General features: G+C 34.6%; 3 non-coding genes across 3 annotated transcripts; 2 read left to right on the forward strand and 1 right to left on the reverse strand.

The window, feature by feature from the left end:
* The first annotated feature begins 596 nt into the window (after positions 1 to 596).
* Positions 597 to 668, forward strand: Trnae-cuc. Its single transcript has one exon. It is a non-coding gene; the product is annotated as a tRNA-Glu (tRNA).
* Positions 669 to 4464: 3796 nt separating this feature from the next.
* Trnae-cuc lies at positions 4465 to 4536 on the reverse strand. Its single transcript has one exon. It is a non-coding gene; the product is annotated as a tRNA-Glu (tRNA).
* Positions 4537 to 5758: 1222 nt separating this feature from the next.
* Positions 5759 to 5830, forward strand: Trnae-cuc. Its single transcript has one exon. It is a non-coding gene; the product is annotated as a tRNA-Glu (tRNA).
* Positions 5831 to 23694: the final 17864 nt, after the last annotated feature.

Raw genomic sequence — 23694 nt, forward strand, 5'->3', positions numbered from 1 at the left:
GAAAAATGTTACATTGTATTATATAACTATTAAAGATAAATTTTATTGTCATATTGAAGGGAATTAGGTCATCATCAGGTATTATGCAAAAAAATATTTTGTTCTTTTTTTATTTTACGGATATTATTATAGCTTTTAAACTGAACTGCAGAAAAATATTTTGTTATAAAATTCATAATTATAAAAATTACTTAAAATGTCATTCAATACTTGCGAGGGCAACTTTCATTAAAAACATTTTAATTAACAAAACTTATAACAGACAATTTTAAAAGCTCTCTCAGTCTCTTATTAATTATTTTTTAATTGTTAAATGTAAATTTAAACCGAAACCTTTTAACATGTTGTTCATACTATTCAATAATTATAATAATGTGCTTTTACAATGGAATTTTCATTTACTTTATTCAACAACGGTCATATTGATTCTGAGAACTTCATTCGAAGTATATTTGTACAGTGTTAAGAACCAATTAAGTTAGATAAATATTAAATATCAATGATTTACTAATTCATTAGCTAGCATTGATCAATATTCATAAATATAAATACAGCTATATTATATTATAGGTAGCTAATTCACTCGTTTAACAATATCCGATATGGTCTAGTGGCTAGGATACCTGGCTCTCACCCAGGAGGCTCGGGTTCGATTCCCGGTATCGGAAATATACTTTTGCCGGTTATATTTTGTCTTTTTTTTAATTTTTATTTTGCTTACTTTACAGTTGTTGTAATGCAGTTTTCGCATAAAAATAATTTTCTTTTCAACTTGTATCTTTCGTTAAATTACAAGGCTTTTGACATATATGTGAGTATTAGCATGGATCCACTTCTAAATTCAATATTTAAAAAAAAAACATAATGTAAGTTTGTACGCAACGGCTAATACCTAGAAAAGCTGGACCAATTCCAAATATTCTTTCACTAATAGAAAACTACATTATTCCTGAGTGGATAATAACGGGTCACGCCACGAATCTAGTTATACAATAATTGCTTAAAGAAAATTTCTTCGCAAGATACTTGGCAACGCAAAGAATTGCAGGTAGAGGTAGCTCTTCTAATTGAATCGTTACTTTGGACTTTTTATTTAAATAAAAAATGATTATTTGTATCTAAATAAATCGGACTTAAACGTGATTCTGTATACCACTGTTATTTCTTCACCACCCAAAGGTAGACTGGCAGAAAAAGCTTGGTTGTCACAATTTTGAAATATCGCATTCGCATACAAGTTATGTCAAATTCCTATATAAAGGTTTAGTAGGCAAACCAACTAATATTATTATAGATTATTGAAATCCGTGTCCCATACAAATCCGTCTTCCTAGAGTTACCCAAGCTATGCAGGGTCATAGAGACTCTATCGAAACATTCGGCACTTACTAGCAGACTTGCTGGAAGCTAGATTAATGATTCTTTTATAAGATAGGAGTTGTTGCATCAAGGCTGGTTTTGGAAACCTGAAAAGAAAGACCTGAGACATGAAAAGTTGTGTCTCCTCATACAGTCAAACCAAAAAGAGCATTTATTTCCAACAAACTGAAGATACTACTATTATAGTGATGATGTCCTCCTAGCCGATTATCGGCTACGACGGCTGTTCTCACGTAAGGAGATTAGCCAACTACGCAGGACATATTATAGTGCACGAGCATTTGCGCAGACACAGGTGCACTCACTATTCCTTAACTCTCATAGCCCGATGGGACGGTAATCCGACACGACCGGAGAGAGATCAGGCGCAGGACCGACATTTACGTGCTCTCCGATGCACGGGAGTATCAATCACCAACTTCCAGGCTCCGGGCTGCTTTGTGAAAGTCTTCTAAAACCCACAAAGCGATTTCGGCCCGACTCGGGAATCGAACCCGAGACCTCGTGCTCAGCAGCCGCACTTGCGACAGCTAGACCAACGAGGCAGTTACTACTATTATAGTACAGTACTATTAGAATGTCAAATACAATACAACATAAGGCAGCCCCAATCAACGCGAAACGAACCTTGCAAAACATAAATTAAAAAGTAACTTCATTCATTATTCTGCATCCACAACCTTGTGTATCCAATCCAACATAAATCATTTTTCCACTAATAAAAACTTTGAATCAATATCCGAAGCCACTTAGAGTATAATTGAGCCAACAATTGGCACTGAAAAGAAAAAGGTCGTAAAATTAATACGAGCTAATTAGTGAAGTTGGCAGTTTGCCGGCTCGGTTCGTTCCTAGTCCATTTACTAGGTATGTTTATTTTGAAATGCAAATTCAACTTGCCATCCGATTATTGTGGGATTTAAAAATGACAATATTGTTTCTTTTGTTGAGAGTGAATTTTCACGTTGCTGTTTTGTTTTTTTTTTTTTTTTTGTGATTGTAAGTTTAATTGGCTGATGACAAGTATTTTCTGTTCTTTCAGTATGTTCACTTCAATTGCGATTTCATATGTAATAATGTATTTAAGAATGCGCTCTTTTATGTCTCGCCTATTCATATGATTGTATACTGATTTTAATCTAGTTATGTTGTGCAGCGAATCAAATTGAATCCTTTTTTCAATGGAAAATCATCAAATGAACCCCCATGATTTTGGAATGGTGATGATTTTGATCTCAAAAGATTATACATAGGTAGAGAAAACTGTGATCCCAAAATATTACACTTAGAGAGAGAAAAAAAAAAGCGGCAAATATAATAATAGTAGTAGAAATAGTCTTTTTTCTCACACTGATTGTATAGACCACCTAAGTGAACCCATTACTTCTAAAAGCTAGTATTTTTACTTGCCAAATTACATGAATAAAATACGTGTTGCTAACAAAAATATGTGTATAATCTACCAACTCAATTCTCTAAGGCATTAAGTTTATAGTCGTCATTAATCTTATCTAAATATTAGTCAGATTTATGTTTTAGCCCGTAAATAATAAGCTAGGGTTTTGTACTATCTTATCTTATTATCGTAACTACCTAAGCAGTAATTTTATGCGTGGTGTTATGTTTCAGATTGAAAATGGTAAAAGTTACCTTGCGATGACCACGATTTTGTATTTTTGAGTAAATGTTTCTTTCCTATATCTAGATTTTTTTTTAACCGAATGGTTTATTTTATCGAATAAGAAGTAAGACAATAGTTTTTTTATTAAAAACCTGTACCTAATTAAAATAAGTGTTCTTAATATTTCTAAATTATGTTAGACTTTCGAAGTTAGTAATTATCTATCTTCTTAGAAGTTACATTACCTAAATAACTAATTATAATATTTTTCAAACGAATAGTTTAATGAGTAGAAGATAAATTACTTTTATATTTAAAAACCTTAAATTGCACCTTTAGTGTTTAAGTTCATTGCTACTTTACCATAAGTCAATTACCTATTTCATTTCTGAACCATAAGATTTTGTTTATTTTTTGTTTTTTCTTGCAGAAGTGTCCTGGTAATAAATGTAAACACAGGGTCACCCTACTCATACAGTTGATCCGATTTGTAATGGAGTGATGTAAAGGTATCCACGAGGACTGGCTTTAAGCTGCATTTTGTTATTTCTACCATAATGATTTAGATTTTTTTATTCAAGTTCTAGTATTTTTTATAAAATAAACCGTCTTTTCTACGTTATTATACGAGATCTGGTTAAAAAATCTTAGGCCTTATGTATAAAGGGCAAATCACTATGATATAAATGACGGGAACGGAAAGCAATTTCCAAGGGACTACATTGAAACCCTAGGCAACAGCTAGTTGTGTATTGGTATTTCATAGTAAGCAAATTTCTACTATCTTTTAACATCCTGGTCGGTCTTTACGGGTAGTCAGCAACCAGACAGTCTGTCAACCAGTCTTATCTAGGAATAGGTTGTCCGGGAAACTGGGTTTAGGAGGTCAGATAAGCAGTCGCTCCTTGTGAAGCTAGCTATTCAGCTAGATCCTGTTAGACTGGAAACCGACCAACACATAGTTGTCAGATAAGTAAGCACATTGCTAATCAAAATTTGACCAACTACAATAAAGATTAAGATAAACTAGAAAGTGTAGTACCTACTACTCGAGTCTAACATAAGCAATTTGTTTAACCAACGTTAATTTTGAATAGTTAACGTGGTGATTAATCATTGTAAAGTTAATTAATGCTCAAGTTCTGAACGCAGATGGGGTTCGCTCCATGCGGGTTATGTGAGATAGAATGAAGATATTTTAAGTTTAAAATCTTCCAAGTTACGAGTAAAGAATATTTTGAAGACGGACTTTTTTGAGAACTATCAATTTTATGCGGTATTGAGGCATGAATTTATGAAATATTTTGAGATTTTTAAATGGAATTTGCTGAACGTGAATGGTTTTATTGAAAATAATGTTACCTACATGTGAGTTGACGTTAGATTAAGGATATATGAAAGAAGAAAATTAAAATTAAAATCGAGATAAAGACAGGACAGTGATGAAAATGTAAAAAAGATTTTTCCGATACCGGGAATCGAACCCGAGCCTCCTGGGTGAGAGCCAGGTATCCTAGCCACTAGACCATATCGGATATTATTCTGATCACTAAACTTTTTGTTGTCATATTCGTAAAAACTTGCTCAGCTTCGTAGAAACCTTATTTCAGTCGCTCGATTGAAATTGATATAACAATAATAATATTTGAAATAGATTTCGATGAAATATGTACATACGCAAGTGGACTGAAGTCCAAGTTATTTTAATTTCACACAATTTGCATAATAAAACAAAGTACTTACATAACTTTTTCTCATAAATAATTTTATTACTAAAATTATAATAAACTTTCACCTAGATTACCTAGAATTACATGAATATTTTATTTGCTTTCATAATTTTAGTGTTTAACATTTTCAAACTGAAAAAAAAATCGGACAATGGTAAATAATATGTTATTATTTAAGTCCCACATATTTGACACTTTTTAGTTTTAGTTTTTTTTTTTTTTTACTAGAATACTTCTTAATTTTAATTGAAAATGTGATAAAAAAAATCTTTAAGTGCCAATAAATTATAAGTTTGTGATAGGAAAAATGCCTGTGGCTATTCCAAACAGGTTTACAATATAGATCCGAATAAAAAGTAGCCTGTAGCCTTCCTCAATAAATGAGCTATCTAATACTAAAATTATATCAGTTACAGTAGTTCCTAAGATAAGCGCGTTGAAGCAATCAAGCATACTCTTTAGCTTTATAATATTAGAATAGATTATAGTATCTAAGCTATTGTCTAAAAACCTATTATCCAAAATACGCCATTACTATAGAAACCCATAATAATATTCATAAACTATATCAGTTATTAACCCAGACAGTTATAGCCCATATTGTCTTCTAACTGGCTAAGTTACCTGCAAACCTATAGATAGGAGTTAGCGACGCCATTGAATATGTGATTGGCTATTATTTATCACTTGTTTGTTTCATTTCAAAATACCTATTAAGATTTCTTTTTTTTATATCACGTTTTTTTTTTTAATAATTTACTTGGATTGGCTACGAATAGTGGTTAAGATGCTGATAACATTACAAGAATGAAAACCTTAAAATTATGTATCCATTTCGTCTTTGCCTACTATAAACAGAGAATATTGGATTGTTTGCATTGAATAAGCTCGGAAACTACTGAACCTATTTGAAAAATTCTTTTGCAGAGTTGAAACTACACTGTCTTCAGGTAGATACAGACTATACAGTTCTGAGATCTATGTATATCTTAAAAGTTACATCAAAGTTTGAACACTATTGCACACATCCGATATGGTCTAGTGGCTAGGATACCTGGCTCTCACCCAGGAGGCTCGGGTTCGATTCCCGGTATCGGAATATGTTTTTTAATTATTCATGTGCCAAGCTTTTTGTCACAAAGACTTACTTTCAGATTTGGAGACAGAGGGAAATGTTATGAAACAATCTAAGAGTTCAAAGATGGTAGAAAATTCTCAAACTAATAAAATAATGCTGACTAATGTCATTGTGGGTATTCTCATTTTCCCAAAAGGTCTGGGCGGTAATATTAGTAGCCATATTTTGTTAAAATTGAACCCTATATTTCAACTTCAAACCAGCAAATTATACAGAAGGAATCCCAAACATTTTTATGCCTAATTTTAGTTCTTAAATGTTGCAAACTTTCAATTTCAACGGTATAACATTTTGCTATAGAAATTTGAACTTTGTTGCTGGTGAATAAGGTGCTAATTTATTTTAAATAGGCATTATAAACGGCAAAATTGGTGTAAGGAAATGTAAGCTGCGTGACACAGTTTTCAGTCGGGGCTTTGAAATAAGCGATGATGACACGACCGTCGCCTTTTGGAGACAACTGGCTGTTTCACGCGGTTTCACTTTTAAAACACAGAAAGTTTTGTGAAATAATATCGCATATCTTTAAAAAAACTGTAAGTATACTTATGTACAAATATTTACAAAATATATATTTACTTATACTTCAGTTCTTTGTCGTCACACTCTGGGCAGAGTGGTCGTGGTCGTCATATCAGGGGTGGTAGCGAGCTTCACAATTCGTCGCCACTCTTCTCGCACTGTAGCTCTCGAATACTACTTTACTAAATAAAAATACTATATACAAATGTATTCCAGATGCATGATGTCAGGTAGGTACCGAAATAGGTCCAAAAGTGTAATGTGAAACCGTGACAGACAGACAGCAAAAGTTAGGTACTGTGCAAAAATAAAATATTGTCGTAAATACGACGTTAGTCTCTTAGATGGGATTGTTTCTGTTTGGTATCACATACAAAAGACTGAACAGACAGTATTTATTAAATATCCTGCCTTTGGCATCCAACTCCCAGTACCTACAAATAATACTAGCTTGTGTGAAAGGACAAACTAAAAGACTCTATCCGAGCTTTGTCTCCTCTAAGAAAGACTTATGCAAAGGAGTGAGCGAAACCAATCAGTGATGTTATAGTATTCCATTCTATACCAGTGCCTTATGTATGTACAAAGAACAGTGCTTAATATTTTTCAGCTTCTTACGAATCATAAACCCCCAACATGTCACTGACCCGCAAGAAGACAATTTGACCTCAGCTCTATTCTTTGCCATTTAATAACAAAAAAGACATAAAATACACACACGGGCAATAAATTCCACATCATAAAGAAGAACACTAATCTCGTAAAAACAGCCTCACCAACCCAAGCTACAGTTTCTCGAATGTTCCGAAAAAAGGCCTAAGAATCCAGCTACAGTTTCCCCGAAAAGGGCCAAACTTAGATAAGCCGGTAACTCTTCAATTATTAATCCACTTACATCCATTACAGGTCCTTAGTCAATCAGGCACTTATGCGGTCTGCGTCAGGACCGCTGTCACAACTCACCGATCCTCTCGAAATACATATAGATAGAGAGTTGCTACCTAATTGCTACCCTCGTGGTTTTGAAGATATTCTGCATCCAAAGGTGACAGCCAACGTAGCCAACGCAGCCAAAGGGGTAAAAAAAACTCAATACTTTTGCGTCGTTTCTTCACACAATAGTGACAGCTATCCTGATATCAGAATGTCTGTCACCTTTCATCTTCAAAACCACGAGCGTAGCAATTGGTAGTAACTAATGGTAGCTGGTAGCAATTAGGTAGCAACTCTCTATATGTATTTCGAGAGGATCGGTGAGTTGTGACAGCGGTCCTGACGCAGAACTTATACGCCGTTTTCGAGGCCTCGTCGCGGGAAATCTTTCTCTCGCAAATTAATTATACGTCAGTGAGAATGCGTGGATGAAATTGTTTGAAAAGGAACGCCTAAGTTGAGCACATTATTTTGTTCGTAATCATCTTACTTGTGTGTGTTTTTTGAGCGACTAATTAATGGTGTGTTTTGGTTGCTGAGAGCTTTTTGAGAAGGTTATTAAGATTTAAGACGGATTTAAACAAAATTATTTAGTCCGCTGTAATAAACTAATATTTAAAACTTATTGTATGCATGTTAGATTAATTAGCCTTAATAGTTATCTTAAATTCATTTATTTTAGTTTTATAATACGTTTAAGTTCGTGCACTAAAGTTCTCTTTGTTAATGTTAAAAGGTTGAACGCCTCTGTGTCGCTAATGAGCTTACATTGTTTTCTCTACTGGCCTGTTTGTCTTCGGGGTCCAACGCATGCTAATGCATTCATCTCTCTTGCGCTTGCGCGTGTTACCTATTGGTGCTTGCTCGCTCACTCAGTTGTTTACTGCTTTGAGTCGTTCGATTTGTACTTTGTTGCTGTTTTAACATATTTTTACCCACTTTTCAAATATTTATTGCTGTTATGCGTTATTAATTATTATCTTACTTTTAAATGTGTGCTGGTATTATATTACAATGAAGCTTATACTGTCATAATGTTTTGCGTTGTAAATGACACCTTATAGTTCGGCCATTCAGAGAATGCGTTCCTGACACGTCGCGATTGAACTGACGACGTAACTTTGCAATGGCGTTGCAGTTACGATAAAAATATTTTTGCTGGTTGTTTACCGTTTTAACAATTGAGGAGCATTAAAACAACATTATTATATCAATAATCAATGAATGTAGTTACGTCGTCAGTTCAATCGCGACGTGTCAGGAACGCATTCTCTGAATGGCCGAACTATAGTGGTAGGCAATTGACTATTTACTACCAAAACGTACGCGGATTGCGTACAAAGACGGACTCGTTTTATCGTCAGGTCTTATTAAAATCGTATGATGTTATTGTTTTAACGGAGACGTGGCTAATCGATGGTGTGTCAGACTCAGAGTTGTTTGATGACCGATATATGGTGTGGCGCCGTGATCGTAACTACTCCGTTACTGGACAAACTCGTGGTGGTGGTGTTGTTATTGCGACACGCAGAGAGTTATGCGTCACCCCGCAACCGTTTCTACATTCCTCTGCGGAGGATCTCTGGATTACCTTACGACTTAACAAACTAAACTCACGAGATCATGTAAACTTATTTATATGCGCAGTGTACTTATGTAAACAAAATAAAGGCTTCTCATTTTCGAATCAACTTAATAATTTTCTTACAAAATTGAACCACACGACTTTGAATAATAATACTTCCGAGGTGTTCTTGGTTTTGGGTGATTTTAACATGAGTGGGATCTCGTGGGCTCTTTCCAATAATAACTCGTATGCCCCAGTGAACCCCGCCACTAGTGATGAATGTTTGTTAGCTGATGAGTTATCTATGCTGGATCTTGGACAATATAATGGTGTGGTCAACAGGTATGGGAAATTGTTGGATTTGGTCCTCTCAAATAAGCTGTCATTTGTTAGTGAGTGCACCGACCCTCTAGTGACTATTGATCCCTATCATCCCGCTTTGTTAATTACCACTGATATCTTCGAACTACCTCCACTTGACCAGGCACCTAGGTCACGGTTTATTTACAATAAGGGCGATTTTAATTCAATTAATAATGAGATTGATGCCATTAATTGGGAACATCAGTTTTCTTCGCGGTCTTTGGATGATTCAGTAGAATACTTTATGGAAACCATCAAAGATTTACAGAATAGGCATATACCACAAAAGCTTGTACGTAGAAAATCATACCCAATTTGGTATAGTGTGTCACTCATAAGAACCATTAGAGAAAAATATAAATATCTTAAGAAATTCAAAACTTATGGTAATCTTTCCGATGAACTAACTTTTAAATACTTGCGCGATAGAGTAAAGACAATGGAAGCCTCGTGTTATAACTGTTATCTCAATGAAACGGAGAAATCTATAAAAAATAACCCGAAAAGCTTCTGGACCTTTGTTAAAAAGCGATATAAAACGAATTCTATTCCCAGTACATTGAAGTATAACGATGAGTTATTACTTACTGGTGACCGTATTTGTGAGGCCTTCTCGTCTTACTTTTTAACAACTTTTCTTGACTCCGCCCGCCCAAACTCTCCCAATTCAGCTTTGGTTCCTTCCTCTGACACTGTTACGACAACATCTGATATCTGTCGTATAGAAATTGAGATAGGCACTGTTACAGATTTACTTCGCAAGCTGGACCCGTCAAAAGGCACTGGCCCTGACAATATACCATCTAAACTTCTTATTGAATGTGCATCTTCCATTGCCCAACCTATCTCAATTTTGTTTTCCAAATCTCTTTCTTTGGGAGTTGTCCCCAGAGTTTGGAAATCCGCATTTATTACACCCGTTCATAAAAAGGGGTCTAAATCAGAACTTACCAATTATAGACCCATATCTAAATTGTGCATTATTGCTAAAATATTTGAGCGAATTATTTACAATCAGTTATATCCCGCCCTTTCTAACTCATTTAGCACATTCCAACATGGTTTTTTGAGAGGACGATCTACCACTTCAAATCTCATTTTATTTAATGACTTCATCACCGATGCCATGGACGAAGGTAAGCAGGTCGATGTCGTTTACACGGATTATAGTAAAGCGTTTGATCGAATTGATCACGAAACCCTTATTAAGAAGCTTAACTATATAGGAATTCGAGGAGACCTCCTGAGGTGGTTTTCATCTTATATTGACAACAGGTCGCAAGCGGTAGTGCTCAATAATTATATGTCCAGCTGGGTATCTGTGCCTAGCGGGGTGCCTCAAGGCTCTTTGCTCGGTCCATTATTATTCGTTATCTATGTAAACGACATTGACCTGTGCCTGACATCATCAAAATTATTATGTTTTGCTGACGATATGAAGGTGTTTGCCAAGATATCTTCGGTTGAAGATGGGATAGCACTGCAGGCTGACCTATATCGTCTTGAACACTACTGTCGGACTAATAAACTTGACTTGAATCCATCAAAGTGTTCAGTAATTACTTACACTAGGAAACGAGCAGTAATAGTCACAACTTACACCTTGTCGGGCCAACCTCTGCCAAGGTGTGATTCTATCCGAGACCTGGGCGTTCACCATGATAATAAGCTCATTTTTGAAGCTCATATTGACGCTGTTGTAGGAAAAGCATATAAAATGCTTGGATTTATAATGCGGGTTTCTAAGTGCTTTAGAAATGTCAAGACACTAAAAATTTTATACTGCACCTATGTTAGGAGTCACCTGGAGTATGCTTCTCAGATATGGAACCCGCATTACAATAAGTACATTGACCGCATTGAAAACATACAAAGACGATTCATAAAATTTCTCTGCTTTCGTCAAAATCTTACATATCATTCAGTCGATTATCTCCAACTCTGTAAGAAACACCATCTATTACCACTCAAAGACCGACGTGATATTGCCGATTGTCTGTTTCTGTTAAAGATATTGCATAATGATATTGACAGCCCGGAGTTGTTATCTAAATTTAAATTCAACGTGCCGAGTAGAGTATTACGTTTTAATCCTCCCATATATGTACCCCACTCATACACGAATTATAGGCAAAACAGTTATGTTGTGCGTGCGGGCAGGCACTTCAATATGATTTGCAAGCAGCATGATTTGGATCCTTTCTCATCAAGTGTGGCGGCAGCCAGAAGGTCGTTGAGCCTTAAGTTCTTCAAGTAGTTTAGTATCCCAGATTTAGTTTATTATTTTGAAATTTAGATCTACCTTTCTTTCTTTCTCTTTGTGTTTAAAATGCTATTGTTTTTTTTTTATATTATTATCTCTAAAAAGTTGCACTGATGTGTGATCACGTTATTGCTAGGCTGTTATTATAAGCGAGGACTTTTAATTGGCTCTCTATCGACTAAGACTTCCTTTTTTATTTTGTTTTTGTTTAGCTGTAAGTTCTCCATAGTGTACTAAATAAATAAATAAATAAATAAATAAAAGATGATTTTAATGTACGAAGAAGACTTCTTTTCCTTATTGATATTACATGCACTTGAAAAAATCTGCACGAAGATAAAATTCCGTATGAGCAAATATGCCCCATTGACTTCGATAGACTAAGGCCTAACAACCTAATGGCTCAATATTTCAACAATTCCCCAAGCACCATTACGTTAACTTCACAACAAATTCAAAGCAATCAAAACCGTTAAAATAATAACACCGATATTTCTCAGAGGACATTGAACTGTAATCAGACTCAATCATGTCGTGTCTATGTGTGTGTACTGTGTATGTACAAGAGCCATCAGACGCGCCAGTGTGAGTTTGCTATCACAATTCAATCAGGCGTTAGCGATTTGACATTTTCTCTCTTACAAGACGATATTAAGATATTATTAGAATCTCAATGAGAATCGGAGAAACATCGATCCATTCGGTTATTACTTCACATTTGACGTCTGTATTCTAACGTTCCGATAATATCTGTTAAACATGAAGAATCTTCGTAATTTTTTCGACATCGATAAAATCTAATGTTATTACTGTTCCTACGAGTATGCTTTGGGCAATAAAAAAATATGGTAGGAGAAATTTATTCAGACGGGAGGTAGTACCTGTTTCTTAGTAAGTAGGTACTCAAGGAATGGGCTTATGACGTCATACGAGAGCCTAGTTAGGCAGTATTTATGTACGTGTATTTGGAGCGCTTTTATGATTGTCTGTTGGGTAGAGAGTCATTTTTGTTGGCGGCAAATGACTTTTAACGTACCTGCGTATATTTTCCTTGTACAATGTATTCTGAAGAACTGTCTTTATGTGTTGGAGCTTCATTATTTTTCAAAGCATTAATTAACAGGATCATAGGAGTTCTATAGGTTTTTTAAACCACTAAAAGTCATAGTTACGACTGAAGGTCCTGGTCTGCTTGGATTGTTCGAAAGAGATACCGCGGGCCTGGTACATAAAAGGCCTATGACGGAACACGACGGTTTTTAGTCAGTAAGAGTCTGACACTCCCTCACCGCTGCTAACCCACAGCGGGAGGGGTCACTTGATGATTTTTGACGTAGTTAAAAAAAAAGGTCCTAGTGTGCTTCGCCATATTCTATCAAAAATTTATTGTCCTTCTGGAGCCCATTATGTACTTGTTCTTCTGTCAAACCACCTTTTAGTCCTGGCAGGTAATTGAGGACTACCAGAATATTTACTGGAATTGATTACTATGGACTTAGTTAATCAGATTAATTCCATTGTCTTCTGTCTAACGGCGAATAGATTGCCTCAAAATCATCTATTGTTCTAGTTTAATACTGTAAGCTGCTCATTACTATTACTGCAAACTACCTAATTAAATATTAGTTTGTACCTAATTAACGTGAGAGTAAATGTATAAGATCATAATGTGCGGTAATCTTAATATTTTCGTCTACCTAAAATCTTCTTATCGAGCAAACTGCAGGTTCAATCACCTAACTCGTCATAGTGTAAAAGTTTTCTAAAATACTTCTGGAAGCCTATCACGTAAAATTTACCACTTCTAGGTTAGCGAATGAAAATTTTTTTTTCTCTTAGGCCCGAGGTGTTTCACAACTAACTTCCTAACCTGCTTCTTGACGCCTGCTTTCCGCTGGTAGCGTTCAGTCTGTAATGAGAGTCTGTTTTCAAACCTTGCGGTAGCGAAGTCCTTCTTTGCTTCGAAGAGAATGTTAAGCAGTTGATTTGCAGTCTTCATTTACTATGGGAGTAAGATCCTTAAGTAATATAAATATTCTGGTTTATCTCCTTTCACAACAGCCGTTTGTTAAGAAAAATTACTCCAAATGACATAATTATCTGCTACTTACCCACATAAATATCCAGCTTTATTGTTTCATACTTTTATTTAGACGTAAAGAAAATAATTGATGGTGTTCCTTTGAGGCGACCACAGACACCGCAGTAGCGTGTTTGTATGCTATTTATATTGCTGGCTGGCCGGTTGATTAATCACATTGTCTTGACAAGCCAGATCTAGTGGACTGCGTCGAAATAATCTATAGTGGCTGTATTAGTGGAGTAATCTGTTAAGCTTTGCAGTTCATTTTAGTGTGGAGATGATTTATTATTGAGTATGGTTCTTGTTATATGACTATGAAACCGCCTCTTATATGGAAATTGTTTATTGTTTTTCAATTATTTTGTTCTCGATTATGTGGTTTCGATTGAATTAGAGTCTGAGATTTTGAAATAACAGATACCTGAGTACTTCAAAACTATTTTGAAATACACCGATACAATACAAGAACACAACTGCAAAAACGACAAAAAAAGCATTTTGCAAATAGCTTGACCTCTCGACAGGCATCCAAATAATATCATCAAAAACACACCAAGAAGAATTCTTCACATTCAAAAATGTGAAAAAGTGGTGAAATATTGGGCCTCCAAGATTTAAATTTAATATCAAATGCCATCGACCTGAAAACGATCAAAAAGACATTTTTTTCATAGTCATTGGTCAAAAACAACAGATAGTCTGACAATATTACACGAGTTTATAGACGTTATCAGAACGCTTGACGGTTTCTCACATTAAGTACTGGTCATGCCATAAAAAGCCCATAGGTATCTTTATCTTTGGTTTTAAGGTTTTTTTACAAGGCAAGTTATGGTGTAATCCCAGAGGCACGCATCAACGAATACGACCGTATGGTATGGGAAATGAAGATATTATTTTGATGTATATGGGGATACTGAATTACGTAATAGTTGGTTTTCTTATGTATCGTTTTTGTGGTGAGACTATCTTCTTATATGTATCTTATTGTTGCAGTGTATCAGTTATTTCCTTCATTTTGTTTGCATCTTAAGGAAACTGTTGTCTTTCCGATATAATTTTCCAACTTTCCTCACATCATCATTATTCTTATAAAATTGTATCTACCAAGCAACATTGTTACTTTGAATTTACTAATTATAAATTCGAATCACCGCATGGTATATAAGTACAGTTTGCTTTATCACAAACTACTCTGCGCACCCGAATAAAAATAGTTTTAAAACTTAACTGATAATAAGGCTATCTAACAATACAATAAGTATTTATTTAATTCATTCCTCTAGTTCCTAATATTAAGCCGTTCAAACAACCAACTTCTCGCAGATTGGTATCAGCATTCATAGATTAGTATCTTCAGGTAATACAAAACAATTTCACAACACTCAAAACATAAAAAGTTACACTTAAAAATTTCAAAAAATGTTCTTCAAAAATCTTGAAATAAAACAGAGTGAGCAGCTCAAAAGCAACATGTAATAATGTATCGTAAGTTCTCATTGGCAAGCTCATTTTTTACCTAAATGGCAAGTTGCCAAGTCCGATACCGGATTATGTCTTTATAAGAACAATTTTCAAGCATTTTGTTGCTGAGTAGGTATAGGTGAAGAGAATAATTTTCTTGTTCTTATTATTTTGTTGGAACCGCAGGTTTTTAGGTGTCAACAGTTTTGTAGATATTGTTTGATGATTCTTGATTTATAAGTAGGTAATGAATTTTGTTCTGCAAGAAGTATGGTAAGGTCATTGTGAAAATTATAATAAAGTCAAATTGTAGTCAGAGTATAGGTTCTATGGATTCCAGTTTTAGGAATTTCTGAATACATAATTTCCCCTTTTATACCTAATGTAAATTATTTTTATTATTGTCGACGTTATTTTAGTTGATGCAATAAGCCCTTATCCTCTTTAAATCAACCTTTTAAAACCACGAATAACTCTGCAAAAAACCTTAGCACAACGGGAATTTAAACCACTTTCTTTGACCTATCCTCTTAACAACCCAATTTACCTCCCCCAAACAACATGACACAGTCTAAAAAATATTCCCACACTTCAACACCGCAAGTAAACATGCTACACTATATTACGAAGACACGAAACCAATCTATATCAGGAACTTCATTTTTTACTGAAATGGCAAGCTGCCAACTTTCAGATACTAGGCTATGTCTTCGAAAGATCAATTTTGAGGCTTTCACGCTAAAATAGGTGTTGGATAAGGTTCGGGAAGATGAGTTACCGTTGCATTTTGGAAGTAATATTTTTGATGTGGTAGGTTTAGAATTTTTGGGTTTATGTAGTAGTTATTATATAAAGTTTATTCGCGGTCGCCTAGTGGGTAAAGAACCAATCTCTCAAGCCTGGGGTTCAATTTCAGGTCAGGCAAGTGTCACCGTCACCAATGCAACTTTTCTAAGGTTGTGTGTACTTTCTAGGTATATCTTGGACACCAATGGCCGGGTTTCGGAGGGCACGATAAAGAAATTGACTAGGTAGATGATGATAAAATATTTGTGATTATTCCAACATTTAATTTAAAAAAATCGTGGACATAAAATTGGCAAATAAAAAACAAAATTTAAAGCATAACTTTTTAACAAGATTATACAAACGCTCAATGCCAATTAAAAAAGTATTTTAACAAAACTTTTTACATAGAACTCGGACAATTACCGAAGTGAATTAAATTGCAACATTTGCCCATTAATGAAAGGCCGGTTATTATAGAAACATCGGCAGTTTATGATTCTAGGAAGTTTTAATTCGATACGAAAGGCGAGTCGAAGTAATATTTGCAGAATTCGATGAGTTATGCATTAAAAAGTTCCTGGACTTTTATGACATAATTATGGATATTACAATTTTATTGATCTACTGGTCAGCCACCTCCAGGGGAAACTACTTTCATCACATGGATGAAAATTGCATAATCATGTCCGGCTCCAGATACCACAAATGTGTGTACTTTTCATCTCAATTGGTTCAGCCTTTTTGACGTAATTCATATTTTGTATTATTAAAATTAGGATAACATAATTTACATGGAAAAAGGAAACATATAACAATCTACTACACCTGCGTCTTGATTGTGCTGAAAATGCGTAGGTTGTGACGAATACATGACATTTCAACGTCTTACCTACAAAAAATAAAATATACCATTTCCCGACGTTTCGGATCCTTTACAGCATCCATGGTCACGGGCAGACTCCGTCAGAGCCCGTGACCATGGATGCTGTAAAGGATCCGAAACGTCGGGATTAAATAATATTAATATAACGCGATAAAATCCGTAAAAGTAGTTTTATTTAAATGTCTAATATTCGCGTAAGTGTCAGAAATCAATATATACCATTTCATTTTCAAAACTTACGTACCTACTTAAACATTTCAATATCATTTTTAACTCACATCAAAACAAACTTAACCCCTGCACATCTAATTCCGATTTATTCATTTCAAGCACAATATTACCAGCACACAGGTAAATGCTGTTTGCACCTATAAATCGATGGATCTTCCTACTGCCAATTCCTGAACGAAAATAATTCTCGTCGTAAAATATCACAGTGTACATGGGCGTTGACAACAAGATCCTACCATGTCTTGTAGGGCTGTCTCGGCAGTTATGGGAAATATTATTTTGTGGTGTTATGGTGTTAATATTAATTTATAAAGGCTGGTGGTTTGAGATTTTTGTAAGGCGTAAAACCATTAAAAATAAGGTGAAAATTCGATTGAAGTTGAATTTTAATATCGATTTGGATCAGGCTCGGAAAAACGCGCAGCTTTCTGCATGTGTTAACTCGATTTTTGATGAGAATACGTGAGAGCGTATGGCAACAAGCAAAACCTATGCTCGGAAGTTAGTTGCAATCCGCCATTAATTTTGACGAGAACTCCTAAGCCATTATCGTAAAGGTAAATGTTAAAGCTGTGTTCATTGAAAAATAACAGTTTATTTTTTAATTCTTTAAGATTGGCTGTGTATGTTTATTTTTTAACAGAATATAGTTGTTAGGACTTACTAATAAAGACAGATAGATAAGTAAATATTTATAGCAAGTATACCTAGTCTTACTTAAACATCTTTTATATAAAAATCACTCAAGTCGCAACATTAGCACTAAGTAGAGTTGCTGCTCATCTCATTGGGTGCTCATCAATCGCTAAATGTATTAAAGTATGCGTGAAATATCTCGCTTGAACGATCTCTCGCAATTCAATACCTGTTCTATTGCTTAGTGAAATCATTACAGTTATAACGAAGGTAAATAATATAGCAAAATAAATATGAAAAATCTTTGTGAAGGAAACTTAACCTTAAGCAAACTTTTGCTTGTTATGAAATGAAATCGTTTATTTTGCCAGTTGGACATTACATCACTTTTACACGTCATTTTAAGAACGCTGGGGTCGGTATTTCCTAACTGACTGATCCCTGAGAAGAAACACCGAAACAAACTCAAGGGTCTCTTTTAAAGTCTAAACATGTTACGAATCAAATAATAGTGTGTGAGTGTCACCATGTACGCACCATGTTAGCTATATCTGCTAGCTATAGCTGAAAAAATCTGTCAGAGTCCATACACCGAGCTATATATTTATCTAGGCGCACAGAGTAGCAGGTACCAACAGGTGGGATGACACGGCTGGTAGAACCTACTTTTATGATATACATACGTAGCTAAATAAAAATCGATTGTTTTAAAATCATTCTGTGGATTTAACCGCATCCCAAGGGCAGTATTGCGATACCAACTAAGTTTTCATCTGAATCAATGCAAGCATAATAAACGAACAGAGCTGTATTATTCCCTTGTTCCATTATTTCCAATACAATATAAATAATACTACTAACTTGTCTAAACAAACTAAATAATAAAATATGTAAAAGCTTGCAATATTAACTAGTTTACCTATCGCTGCAGAATGAAACGACAGGTGCTCTAAGAAAAATCAGGAAAAGTTAGCTCAAGATAATCCTATGATAAGCTGTAAGCTTGGATACTCAGACGGATCTGCGTTAAGTGCGGGTACTGAAGACCGATTGCATAAGTCTATCTAATCGTGATTTGATAAAACTATACTTTGCTTAGATAAAAGGTTTTTGAAAGATTCAGTTGAACTCGATTTTGTTTCTAAGGAAATGTCTTGTTTGTATAAAAGTCACTACATAAATCTGGTAATGGATAGTCTATGGTACAATAGAGTGGTACTCTTGGTTCGTGGGTCAACCAACGGTGTAAAAAAAATAACTATCACCTTCACCGGTTAGATATCTGGTTAGACGATAAGATTTTTTTTATACATCATTGTAAGCCACATAATACAACGTTGTGTATCCATCTTATTACTTTGCCCTCTACCTAAGCATAAAAAAAAAACAATAGTGAATCTTACCTGTTAAAATGCTTTTTAAACTAAATTTCCAAAACTGTGGCACTCGCCTTTATCTAACTAGAACTTACCGACAAAAAATCCTAGTTTTATCTAAAACCGATTTTAGATACGATACCACCCCTAATTTCACCTCGAGGTAAATCCGCTGGTGAACACAGACTCGGCCGTACGCCTCTCGCGATAAAAACGGGGTGTTCTATAAATTATTCATAAAAAATCTTGACGCGCCCCATGCTAAGGTGGGGCGAATATTGTATGCCCTTGTTGGTTGTTTAGCCTTGTATCTTGCATGTACTTTGTTGACGGTGTTAAGATAGTTGAGGCTTATTTTTATTTGTCTTTTACCCCGTTATATGGCAAATAGTGACATTGATCAATCGTCATAGGTGTATGTCATTGGTCTGTGAATCGGTGGTGGCTTGCCTTTTTTGGAATTTGAGATATGATCTGATTGCGTCTTTAGGTGCAGCGAGAGGGAGTGTCAAACTTATGCTGACTTCTTTTGTTCTTTCGGGAGTCTTTTGTGTACCAGGGCCGTGGTAACTGTTTCGAACAAACGCACACCACGGCAGACTTTGAACATAAGCAGAGTTTGCTAATTGTTCTTTGAGGAATGCATGGATCGTGAATCATACCTGGTGTGGGGATACATCGTGGTGTGCCTGTTCAGTCCATCTTTTTCAAAAGAAATTCGAGGAAAGAATCTAAGAATCGAATAAACCAAAAAAAAATGCTGTAACTATGCATGCGTGAACACAATTTCTACTACTCCACAAGCGAGCTGCAGCGCCCAATAAAAATACACGCCTATAAGGAGATTGTGCAGACTTTTCTAGTGAAAAAATAATTTAATTACAGGTAACTGATAGGAATTTCACGGAAAACCTTGTGCGAAGCTTAAAAGAAGTCTGTACAGTTCTTCATCAATACTTTTCTTGGTATTTCGCTTATTGCCAATTATATTTTTATGAAGATCAATGAATGATTTCTTGGAGATGGCCTTTTGATTTATAAATAGAAGGTATTTATTTGTAATTACCACACAATCCATATAAATATATTCTACACCCACATTCCTCCATCATTGTTAATTGCTTAATTATGTTACATTGAATTTGATGATCAATGTCAAAATTGATTTCAGTTGCGTGTGTCCAAAAACACAAAAAGTATAAAAATGTTAATCCAGACGAGACCTTTGGTAAAATTTCATTCATCCATGAAAGGGTATAGTGAAACCCTATACCTATATGAACCAATAGATATATTTTAGTAATAACTACGGAACAATGAAAGATGAGCGGAGATGCCATAAAATGCAGCTAGGTCAGGCGCTTTCTTCTAGGTCAAATAGGTACGGTGGTCATGACCTAAACGATCAGTTACGAGTGGACTAACGAGGCGTTCAAATTGTATAAGATGTCTGTCAAAGATTTTTGGTATTATAAAAAATGGTCTGGTCCAAGGGCGAAGATGGTACCGTTCCTCGTCACCCGCACACCCGCATTTTGGCGCGCTACTTTCTTAGGAGATTTTCCGTTATAGCATCTCCATTCATTTTGTTCGCCATGGGTAATAACTATGGGCGAAGTCATATGGAAACCTGTCGTGGAAGAGGGTTGGTAGATTGACGTCTTATGACCGGCAAATATATGGGACGTAACTTGGTAATGAGGTATGTCTTTTGTTATATTGGTTGTTCAAGTTTACGGTTAAATTCACTGGGGAAAATGTATGCACTGTTCCCCACGTTCCACTCGCGTCCCGGAAAGACTACTTCCCGAACCCAGATAAAAATAAGTCTATAGTTATATATTTTGATGTATAAGCAAATCAGTTACTTTTGTATCAAAATTATAAAGAAACTGCGGGTGGAAGCTGGTACTCCATATTATGCATTCCTTTGAGACGTTGTGAAGTTAAGATTGTAGAGAAGTGGTAAGTGCAAAAGGGGAACCATATTAGTACTTAAGAAAAAACTTTCTTCTGCATAGTTTATGAATTTAATTATTATGCACCCCAGTTTATTACTGAGGAAGTTATTATTACACATTATTAAATTTTACATTAATATTACAGCGTATCCATACATATAACTGTCACTAGGTTCACTTCTAAGATTAAAAATGTGTTTGGGTAGGTACCTTTTTTGGAAAACTAAACTCTGTAACAAAGTAATGATGATTAAATATGTAGTACATTTAAGTTCCTAAGCAAAACTTTAGAACTTTATTTTGATACCAGACTAGGAAGTCTAAATAATAAAAAAAAAGACAGACCAAAACTTATCTTTGAAAAAATTGTTTTGCAGCACAAAAAAGCTTCTTAAGAAGTTTTCTTTTAAAGACCAAAGCCGTAATTAGATTTTGCTACTTATAAAAAGTTGAGGTCACTGATATTTTAAAAGTGAGGTTATATTTGTCGCAGGGATATGATAAAAACGGGGATATGATCAATTCCCTAAGGGATTTGATCAAATCACGGAGGATGTTAAAATAACAACACGATTTTATCTTTTCTCCAAACAAATCTAGTGAATTGAACAAATCCCTAAATTGGTTCAGTGAAATGACAAAAAAATTGTCAGTTCTTGTTTGGGTCGCGCTTGCAAACACTAGGCAAGCCGTAGGTGTCATAGATGTGCCTGTAAGAAAAATAATGTTTTATGTTATTCACGATGCCTCAAATCAGCTTCATGTTTTAATAAGTGATTATTACAAATAGGCATATCATACGCAACTAAAATATTTTTTAAAGAAATTTTTGTTGATTCTTTCAAAAATTAAAATATTGTTCTGAGTAATGGTGATTTTTTTATATCAATATTTCCTTGTATTGCATACACCTGATTATCATAATTATGTAGGTATATCTTACCAAATAAACCTTTAAAATATCAAAGCAAAATTATTTTTGTCATTTCACTGAACCAATCTAGTGATTTGTTCAATTCACTAGATTTGTTTAGGGAAAAGATAAAATCGTGTTGTTATTTTAACATCCTCCGTGATTTGATCAAATCCCTTAGGGAATTGATCATATCCCCGTTTTTATCATATCCCTGCGACATATTCATTGTGAAAGATATAATTAGATTTAACTGCAGTAAAAATAACTTGCGAAGAACGATGTTCTGATTATTTAGTTTCTGATTCAGAAGTCAGACATTCTGAAGTCCAGTACGTTTAACATTAATGCGCAATATATAAAAATCTTTACGAAAGAACATCATCTACTCTACTCTTTTCATACTATATTGTGGTCGGCGTCGGCTACCAGTCTAACCTGGAGGCAGGTGAGTATCAGTTTTTTACAAGAAGCGACTGCATATCTGACCTCCTCAACCCAGTTATCCACTTAACAAAATACCCCTAGCTAAGACTGGGCGTCAGACTTATTTATCTTCCGAGGACCCGTAACGAACACCAAAGATGTTCAATATTACTTGTCAATACTATGCATTGTTATAGAACTTCAGAGAAATCTAAATATTGTCTTCAATAATATTCTAGGAGAACAAATAACTAGTATTAACACAAGACGACAATGCAAACTAAACAAGCGTATATAAAGACATTATTTTGTCTTCAAAATCGTGTTAACGCATTCAAACATTAACGAGAGAAGTCTGGTGTTTGCATTATAGTGTACAGTCGCATACATTATTGCTGGGATGAAAGATTTAAATATGTTTAGTATGGATTTATCATTGAAGGGTTGCAGCCGAGTTTGAATAAATAATTTTTGGTTTGATTTCACTAACTAAGATCGGAGCTCTTTCAATTATGTGTCTATCGTTTTATCTCTTGAATGTATTCAACTACAAAATTGTGAAGGTATAAAAGTGGCTCCACCACGAATGTTCACAACTGTACACATTTTATAGGTGCATAATAATATAATCGGTTTATTTACAAGAGATTGAGGCTTTTATTCTAGTGTAGTAATTCAAAACTATGTTGCAATGGCTAGATTTAGTTACTCACGGCCAGTTTCTTCATCAAAAGTTAAAGTTAAAGTAATGTCTAAAGTAAAATTAACGGTCAAATTCGTTTTTTCAAGGCTAAAGTGACAGCAAAACTAATAGAAAAATTGAATTTGACCGTTACTTTTACTTTAGACATTACTTTGACTTTTACTATGGCTTTAACTTTTGATGAAGAAACTGGCTGTCATTGTCTACATTGCATTGTTACAGTATTAACAAAGCTACTCAAATGAGTTGGATAGTTCTATACAAATATTTATATTAATATCGAGTAAATAAATACCTAATTTAATAGCAATAGATAGGCATAAAGTAGAGATTAGCTACATAATTTTGAAATGATTTTTCAAATTGCACCAGTAAGTAGTTTCTAAAATAAGTGTAGGTATATAAACAAGCAAAATATCCAAAATATAAAAGATACACGATAGTGCCTAAAGTAATTTCATTTCGAGATTCTCAGCCTCTAGTTTGAGCTAAGAATTCGTTTCATTGGCCAGTCATTAGACGCGAAGAATTCTTTAACTTCAGAATAGTTTTTTGGCCAAATACCGATAGTTTTGTGGCTTTGTTTTAAAGACTAAGACTTGGTAAAGAATTCCAAACTTCAAGGCTGGAATTATATAGTAAACATATTTTTGTTATTAATTGTAGTTAGACAATTTTTTACTAAAAATATTTTTCATGAATTAATTATACT

The sequence above is a fragment of the Helicoverpa zea genome, chromosome 17, assembly GCF_022581195.2.
Source record: "Helicoverpa zea isolate HzStark_Cry1AcR chromosome 17, ilHelZeax1.1, whole genome shotgun sequence".
Taxonomy (NCBI): domain Eukaryota; kingdom Metazoa; phylum Arthropoda; class Insecta; order Lepidoptera; family Noctuidae; genus Helicoverpa; species Helicoverpa zea.